The sequence below is a fragment of the Bolinopsis microptera genome, chromosome 9 (assembly GCF_026151205.1).
Source record: "Bolinopsis microptera isolate Bmic1 chromosome 9, MBARI_Bmic_1.0, whole genome shotgun sequence".
NCBI classification, from domain to species: Eukaryota; Metazoa; Ctenophora; class Tentaculata; order Lobata; family Bolinopsidae; genus Bolinopsis; species Bolinopsis microptera.
In genome coordinates this window covers 12,062,876-12,072,525 of record NC_087080.1, presented here as the reverse complement: position 1 = coordinate 12,072,525, position 9,650 = coordinate 12,062,876, and the positions used below count along the sequence as shown (strand labels likewise).

At 37.4% G+C, this 9,650-nt stretch overlaps 1 long non-coding RNA gene across 2 annotated transcripts; it reads left to right on the top strand.

Moving 5' to 3' along the window:
- The first annotated feature begins 1,585 nt into the window (after window positions 1–1,585).
- LOC134820653 (uncharacterized) lies at window positions 1,586–6,232 on the top strand. Of its 2 annotated transcripts, none has more exons than XR_010160909.1 (4): window positions 1,586–1,726; window positions 2,883–2,970; window positions 5,563–5,697; window positions 5,906–6,232. It is a non-coding gene; the product is annotated as an uncharacterized LOC134820653 (long non-coding RNA). The 2 variants fall into 2 exon arrangements; XR_010160910.1 differs by lacking the exon at window positions 1,586–1,726 and adding an exon at window positions 2,576–2,695.
- The last annotated feature ends 3,418 nt before the right edge of the window (window positions 6,233–9,650 follow it).

Below are 9,650 nucleotides of genomic sequence, written 5' to 3'. Positions count from 1 at the left end.
AATATAGTGTTTATGTGGATTAATCTGTTAATGCAGGGCTATTGTATCATTTTAACATTAACTTTGCATAGTGATGATACGTTTATTGTGTCTCTTGTGATTATCTATTTTCTACAGCGTTACGGTACCACGAGGTTTCTGGCGCAGTGACGCGCTTTTGAGCAAATATCGTGCTAGATACGTCACCCGCCGCAACCGAATCAGATTTAAGTGCACTTTTTTCATTGTAAACACTACATACGACGCGCAACACGTTCTACGTGGTCGAAATTTTCGAGGTCTCTAACACCGGAATGGAGCAATATTTAGACGATCTGACACTTTCTGGGGCTTAAGCAACCTAAGAGAAATTAGGGGAACAACTCAGAAAAAATTTCTAGTCGATATTCCGGTGTCTGTAGATGTCCGAAGTTTTGGCAGTAAAGTGCTCACAACACAGCTTCTGAAGGCTCTAGAAGGTTCCCGATACCATCAGAGTGTTCAGTACACTCCATTCTATCATATAAGAACCCTAAAAGAAGTCCCAGGGCTCGAGCAAAAAAGCGTGATATTTGCCCGTAACAGCCTCTACTATAGGTTGTAGCGCGATGCACTACTGGGTCGCGCGCGGCGCGCGCATCAAATAATGCTTCTCGCAACCACAGTAGTGTGCAAACCAACATTCGAACCACCAGCAGCTGGTGGTCAATTTCCTACGAACGCGACTTAATTTTGGTTCAGACTGGAGTCGAGCGCTACGTTATAGCTGTATATATAGCTCGTTTCACGACGAAATCTTCATTTATTGAGTTTGTCTGTCGATTATGTTGGAGTTTGTATTTTTAATTTTGTACTCGAATACTGTTAATTTATTTTTATTAAATAGTTGTTTTTCGTAACAGCACACTAGTACGTGATTCCTTTTGTTATTCTTACATAATTAGGAAGATTTTAAACTTCAATACTATAAATAATCAAATATTTACGAACACCGATCATCGGTATGTACCCATTATGCATTATTGGTATCGAAGTCTTATGTTGAGCTAGATATCGAAAAATTTCAAAATGTAAGGCTGTAATTTTGTACTTGTTTAGGTGTAGAACTAGGATTAACAACTTGATTGCTAGGAGCTAGGAAGAGATTTTAGTAATGATGACCCTTTAAACTTAAACTATATCTCTAGTGCACTTCGATCGGTTTTCTTTTCAATTTTGATAAAACCTAGTCGTGATCTTTGTTTCAGAACTTCACTAATTTATTAAGTTTTGTAGTTTATATAGACGGAACATGAGCAGATACCATTTGATTAATTATAATATATCCGATTTGAAATATCATTCTGTCGGAGTTTGAGTTCAACATGGACACATTTATTAACATCCCGCATGAATTTGTGTCGTCTTTACAATTTTTTGCGCTGAATTTGTATGCTTATTAATACTGCCGCATGATATCAGTAGCTGCTATAAAACTAGAGTGTATAGCATGTGTATTATACGATGTTTCCCACGTAAAAATCGCAGGTTGTTTTGGTGCGGCTGGGCACTCTACTGGTGATTGACACCAGAGACTGAGAAAAACTTTGACATAATTTTCAAGTTTGATATGACCTAATAACTACCACATTTACAGGAAGTATGGTAATACATTCTTGTCAGCTGTCTGGGCAAATCTTCTCTCGCAGAATTGGATTAAAATTTAATGTATTTTATTTCTCACTTCCAACGATGTCGCAATTATTAGGTAAAATTTGAAGTTATTTTGAGATTCAATTAATAAATTTTAGATTGCAGCTTGATATCACTTAGTATGTACATTGTACTCGGTTGCAAGGGTAGAACTTATGAGAATACTATCATAGTATTATTGCACTATACTATTATGGGTTCATCAAAGTTCGTATCATGATTTGTCACAATTAAACCATCGAGTCACTTGAGGAAACCCGTTAAAGCTCGCAATTGGCGACGAGATAAAGTTTGTGGTACCTCTAGATGTTAAGTTAACTCTTAGGCTCCAATCTTCCTTACTATACCTACCACTCCTTCTTCCTTGATAAGAAGTAGATCCATCTGGAACAGTGAGCTGCTTCTTCCCTTCTATCCCGTACTAGCCTACTCAGCTCTCTCCAAACCGTGAACAACTACTCCCGGTGCTAGAACTTTAACCGCATAATTATAACAGCACAATTCTTTCGCTTGAATCTCAGTCTGCTGTAAGACTGCTGTACCGGTAGAGTTTTTACTTGTATGATTCAGCAATCTGCTCTTTAGATGGTACCGTTACCTCCCGCCATAAGACTGTGCCGTCTTGGTGACCTTGAGAATATCATAAGGTCCGATATATAAAAGCACTATCCAATATCGAGACCCACTCAGGATCCCAAACCACGACTCCTTTCGGTCGTCTGTACTTGCTTTTTTCCTCCCAGCATGGACTAAGTCAATGATACTGTCTTACATCGCTGGCCTTGTTCTTATAAGTGTTCACTCGGCGCTCACAAGATAACATGTTCAGAGATCTGTTGCAGAACCTTGTCGTGCCGTCATTTATATACTCCTTGACTAAGAGCTACTTTAAACCTACAGCAAAAATGTGCTAAATGATACCCATCCTCTCCTCACATTACTGTACTTGCACTTACCATCCTCATCTTCGCCATAGAGGTGGTTAAGAGGGTGACGTACACAGCATCTAGCACGAATCCAATAAGTGAGTCTACAGTGCGTGTCGAAATACATTGCATGTACCCTTATATATTAATTGAGACAGAATTTTAATAAATCAACAAATTCTTAAAATTTAAAAAGGTAGAATTTAATTCTATGGCATTTATTGAAACCTGAATTGGTTTCAATTTCTAGAATATCACGATAATGTTGACTCAAAACTGTTTCAGGCAGCTATCAAGTCTCAAGATATGACATAATTTGATAGAATGTTAGTACCAACGCTATCAGTGCATTGAAGTCGAGTTCTCGATACAGGTATTATAATTAGGTTCTATCGACCGTTTTTGTAGTCTTAACTCATTTTTATTTGTTATTATACGACCAATTAAAACCTAGCAAACCAGACTTCTTTATGTGCTAAATGTTACTTTAACCTTAATAATAGCAGCATTGTGGCAGATATCCAGTTACATTTTTTCCAGCCGTATATTATAAATATACAGGGTGGGCCAAAAGTCAGTGTGCAAACGTTGGCATTAATAGCTCAGTCACTGAGTGCCCAATTGAAATAATTGGTTCTGGTATGACTTACTACCACCACTGGTTCGAGAAATTTGTCAAATCGAAACATATTTGTGTTCATTGTTTTCAAAAGAAGGTTCATTTTCGCATTTATTTGATAGTTTGGATAATCGGATCGAGCCAAATTTTATTGAATTGTGTTTAGCCATTTAAATTACGTTTGCTCTAAAAAAATGAGAGTATATATATATTACTCATGCAACTAAGATAAATTGAGTATAAATACTCAATTTATCTTAGTTTAAGTTGCAAGTTATATAACTCATTTTCTAAAGGTCTCGTAAACTTTAATCAATTACAGAGAGTGTGGCCTCTTTTTCACTGAAAAGACGCCATCAGATTTCATTGCATTCTGGGACCAATTTTGGTGTGATTTAAAGTATCCTACAAATTGGTGTTTACTGTTTCGACTTTTGTAAAATCACTGTAACAATATAATCTGTATTCTTATAGTTTCAACCATAATAGTGAAATAGAGGGGCTGGCCAATAGCCACACCCTCTGTAATTGATTTAAGTCTACGAAACTTTCAGAAATTTGTGTGTAATTCGGAGATAAATTAAACAAGTTGTTATCGGCCACCATGTGTAAACGGAATGTTCTAGCAGACTGTATAATACTATAACATACATTTTCTTACACACACATAATCTAATCTCTGGAATGTTGCTATGATATCAATGGCAATGTTTTGATACTGTGTATTATCATGATTATGCCTTACAGGCCGATCTTCCGATGGAGTTTCGGTTGCCATGGCAACACATCAATATGATAAAGAATTTGTAAACGCAGTCACAACTCTGTCGTGTACACTGTACGGTGCGAGCGGTTATTTTATGATAGGTAACATCTACTTTTTCAGCATTTGCGGGATGACCAGTTCACACGTATATTTTCGCAGACACACTTCGCATAAAATTATATCCAATTATTCTATAACCAATTATCTACACGGACTTCTGTCTAAATATGAATGAAATCGAGAAAACCAAATATTATATGTTTCATCCTGAAGTGCTGAGTTCTCAGGCAGTAAAATCATGATCCTGATAGATATCGAAGTCTCCTTAAATGATTGTCTCTGCTGCTTAATATATCTGGATTGTCGTTGGGAGGCGATGCAGATTTGTTTACTTTTAAGGGGGAGGTTCTGCTCAGCAGGAGAAAGAGGTGATGCACATTTTGTATTTGTCTGACATGTAGGACTTGAGCCACGTTTCCGTAAGTGCAATAAACGGTAACGAGTGGTTTTTGGATTTCTCCTGAATAAGAGCTGAGATTTTTGGCACTTCCCATATACTCGCACTTGATGCACAGGATTCATGGACTGGACATTTAAGACGAGGCATGAGGAATAACGGGCACGTGCAGTGTATCCTCTGAGGCGGTAGGAACTGCTGGTAGTGGTATAGTGGGAGCGCTGTTCCTGGCTGAAGAGGTGGATGTGGTCTGGGGTAGTGGTAGGGCATTTGAGTTTGAGGGAGGCTGGACCGGTGGTCGACTATTTCTGATAGGAGTCCGATCCTGGTTTGCATCGTTTCCAACAGTCTCCGTAACTATAACAATCCTGTGATCTGGTATTGGTTACTTAAACTTATTTAATTGAACATGGTGTTTGACGTTGGAGCTTATCACTTTACAGTTTACATCACCTTACCTGAATAATTGAATAGGATGAATACTGAATAGCATTTATTAATGCTTTCTTTACCCGGAGAACTCTGTTTTACTTGTCCCTCGGTAACACAAGACCGTGAGCCGTGACACTTAGTCACAATAATTAAGTCATAAGTCAGAAAGAAGTCCATAATTCGTACATTCATGATTATGTTAAATATAGATTGACTCCAGTCTCCATTGTTCAATGACTTCGTCAAAATGTTTTAGGAAAATGTTCACAGATTTGTTAATTTTGGACTCAAATTAACGTTGAGAAAAACTGAATTTATTTTGAAAAATCCCGGCTAAAACCAAAATCCCGGCCGGTACCGGTACAAAATCGCCAAATACCAGCCGGTATTCCGGCTGCGCCGGTTATATCCCGGTCGAGTTCTGTCTGAGACCTAATTTTCTCTATTTCTCGTGCAATTTTAGATCAGACACAGTCATCTAAATTATTTAATAAGAAGGTTTAAATTATAAGCAATTAAAAACAGTTGGGACTATCATTGTTTGTGAGTACATATTATACGAATATAAGGTGGTTAATATAATTATAACACATTTAATATAAAACATTTAAGACACATTTTTTTATTCCTGCATTGTACTCATTAATTTAACTAGTAATATTATATAAAAACCACATTTCTATTTGTACAGGGAGCTGCTGGTAAACTACCGTCGCTATACATCGACTATGACTACAATCCTACTTTTAAAAACAAACTACATACATATCTCACATTTGCGAGGACTACTTCATCACAAGCAAAAAATCGACATTGGTAAATAAAGGTAGGTTCTTTTCACTGACTTCGTTAAATGAGTTACATATTTTTCACACAAATTACGTGCGTGATCATTAAAGGGTTGCTTGTGTGCAGTTACTTCTGGGCCAGCGCCACCCTGTTGGGAGTTTTCACATAAGTAAATTTGCCGATAATACAATTTTACTCATTCTGGACATGTTACCTATATTATCATTATACTAGTATTTCTTCAGGTCTGTCTTCTATAACCACGATGAAAAGAAAAGCTGGGCGAAAACATTTGAGACTGCAGATTGCAGAACTGGAACACTCTATTTGAAGACAGTGGCTGCTGAGTGCTGAGCTGCATCAAATCTATCAGCATCATGTAACTTCGATCAGGAACAGACTCCATTTCATTTCCGACAACTAGCACCTGTTTTCCCTAGACTTACCAAGTATTAAGTAACTGCATTAGTATTAGGTTAAATTAAAGGCCCTACATCGAACAAGTCTAACAATTAAAACTTAAATGCAAGAGTGCACAATTTATCACTAAATATCTTCCTCTTTTAATTCTAATCAACACACGTTTTCGTCTTTGTTTCACCCAATCGTGCTGATAATCAGTAATCATGCACTCTGCACTCTAACTTCGAGATGTTTCAAAAGGGCTCCCGACGAGTTGAATTAGATCAATATTTTCTTTTGATACATAGATACTGATTGGGAGGTTCATCATACTATTCTTGTCACATGGTAACGATTAACGATTAGCTGATCAGCTTCCAGCATCGACAGGCCGAAATCCATATATATATTATATAATCAGTTGTAATTTAATATTTATCATCGTCCGGATCATCATAATATTTTAATTCAAAGTTACAATTGAACGGTGTTAAGAAAGATAATTTAAGAGAAATGTTTTGAAAGTGCCTGATTTCGAGTATAAGATCTGTACTGATACATTAACTTTCAGATTGTTATTATAGTTTATTTGTATTTTTTATATTATCTTATCCGCACAAGTTCGGAAGCCATCTGAACGCTATTGCCAGACACAGGCATATATTTATTTTGGGGTATCATGCTCTCAGAAATTTCAACTCAGTCCGATATTATAGTTATACTAACCTGCATTGCATAAGGTTAATTGTCTCGCAGTCTAGTGCATAAACCTTTTATTTTGTATAAACCCTTTATTTTGATTGGGAAAACTTTAGTTTAATGTGGTTACCGTCTCTAAAGTTGGCATGATAGTTAATAAACTCTTATCTATTATGTCACTGAAGATGACGCCTTGCAACATGTTTGACGATAGCCTGTAGATTGATAGTTTGATCTAAGTATTTACAACAATTCATCTAGTTTGATTGATTCAAAGGGAAACAAATTCCTCTCTTATCTGTTATAACTATATTTAAATTCAATCCTGTAAAGTGATACTCCTTTTTTAGTAATTTAAACATGTGTTTTCTCCTTCTGATTTTTAAACTATTACCGGTCACGCTGAATAATAATGACATCAGTGAATTTAAAGCTATCGTTAACATCACTCAGAAAATGCGCGTCTTTAGCGCGTGTCTTGTTGTTATGCATCAATCCTTCGGTAGATCGGCGAGATGCACCACTGTGCCTCACCGAGCTGCGAAGGATTGACATCGTGAATCAATAGTATAGGTAAACATTATACATGGTTGAAATTACCTGCAACCTGGGGAACCCAGGCTTTTGTGTCGAGCGTGCTGAATCACTCTACAGTCGATCTTCGAGATTATTCTAAAAGAGCCCCCCGATGGTTCAGGTTGTAACCAACTTCAATCGATGTATTTTCTGTCGCTGATTCCGAATCACCCCCATGACATATGGTTAAAATGCTCTCCTGACGAGATATTGGCGAAAAACTGTATTATATCGATCACGTGATATGACCGTATAAGTTAGCCTAATTTCTCGTTATTAGGGTTAGAGTTTCAGCATAAGGATTGGGTTACGTTAGGGTTAGGGTTGGGATCAGATTAGAGGGTTAGGGTTTCGAAAAGTCGTTCAGAACCAGCTAGAGAACGGGTTAAAAAAGTCACGTGACAGTTGACAATTGTTAATGGTCTGGCCCGGCGCGCGCTACTTCGTAGCATTTGCCATAGCCATAACATTTCGAGAAGAAAGCGGCGCGCGCTACTTCGAAGAAATTTAGACGAGTAACATCCGTCAACGTGACAGTAGAGTGTAAAGTGATTAATCATCATCCCTTTTGTGTTCATAAACATAAATAGAGATTCGGCGGAATGACAGGCTGAACGCCGCCGCGCCCAGTAAAAATATTCTCAAAAATATCTTCAGTCTTGGTAGGTTATAAACCTTTGATTCACAATGTCAATCCTTCGCATTTCGGCGTGACACAGTGGTGCATTTCGCCTTGACGGATGTTACTCGTCTTAATTTCTTCAAAGTAGCGCGCGCCGGGCTAGTCCATTAACGATTAACATAACAATGGACAACATCTCGCTTACCTAAAGACCCTGGGCTATTATATTTATGTTCTGCATAATCATATAGAATATTACTGGGCCGCGCTCAGCCTAATCTCTATGTTAATGAACATAATAGCCTGGGGTCCCCAGGTAAATAGAATTGAGACTTGGCGGAATTATATGACAGGCTGAGCGCCTCCCAGTAACATTTCGCTGATCTACCGAATAGGTTGTGGTAACGAGAAACATTATTTGATGCGCAGCGCGGCCCAGTCTATTAGTATTAGTGCATTGCGCTACAATTACAAATTATGAGTTACAACCTCAGGGCCTTTTCACAAATATTTTTAAAAATTGAGGCGATCAGCAATTTTGAATTTAGCATTTAGTGGGAGCGTTACTGGGCCGCGCTTGCAGCCAGCAGCCTGTCATTCCGCCGAATCTCTATGAGTATGACTATAAATATAGTAGCCTAAGGTCCCCAGGTAATTAATAGTGGGAGCAACAATTATAATAGTGATCATTTGCAATTCAAAATTTATAATTTTTACTCTCGTTACACTTACACTACACTTACTTTTGTAATTTTAATTTTACAACTTGCCGGCTTAAACGCGCTCCGAGTTAAGAACTGATTATCGACGGTCAATATTTTTTATCAATTGAAAATGTCAACTTTTTAAAGCAAAGCAACGATCTTCAGATCTTGTGGAGCAAAAATTGATAGTTCGCGCGGTGCGTCAGGGCGGCGCGCGGCGACGTCCTCCAATACATGCACAATATCAAATAGGCGCAGTTTATATCTCCGCCAAAAGCAAATTTGTAAGCACTCACGCGCATTATATCCAAATGTGAGTTTAAATTTTCGCATTGGATGGTTGCATATTGGATGGTTGCTATGCCGCGCCCCGGCGCCCTGCAGCATTACAATTTATTGCTTCAATTGAGACCTTCGCCCCGCATTTAAGCTACTCGTCTGATACCTTTATTTTTTAACAGCTTATTTTTAAAACATTTGATCAATTATTCTGTCTTATTTTGTTCCATTTTAAACTGTACGATCAGTTGTGAATTTGTTTAATACATTTGAGTTTACAGTTGCAGTGTATGAAAATCATAATGATTGTCACGAGATGTTTGATCTAGTTATTAGAGTTGAGCTATATCTAGTCCTTGTTATGACAGTATTAAAACTGTAATAATTGTCACGAGATGTTTGATCTAGTTATTAGAGTTGAGCTATTCCTAGTCCTTGCTATGACAGTATTAAAACTACAATAGTTGTCACGAGATGTTTGATCTAGTTGTTAGAGTTGAGCTATTCCTAGTCCTTGTTATGACAGTATTAAAACTACAATAATTGTCACGAGATGTTTGATCTAGTTGTTAGAGTTGAGCTATTCCTAGTCCTTGATATGACAGTATTAAAACTGTAATAATTATCACGAGATGTTTGATCTAGTTATTAAAGTTGAGCTATTCCTAGTCCTTGCTATGACAGTATTAAAACTAAAATACTTGTCAC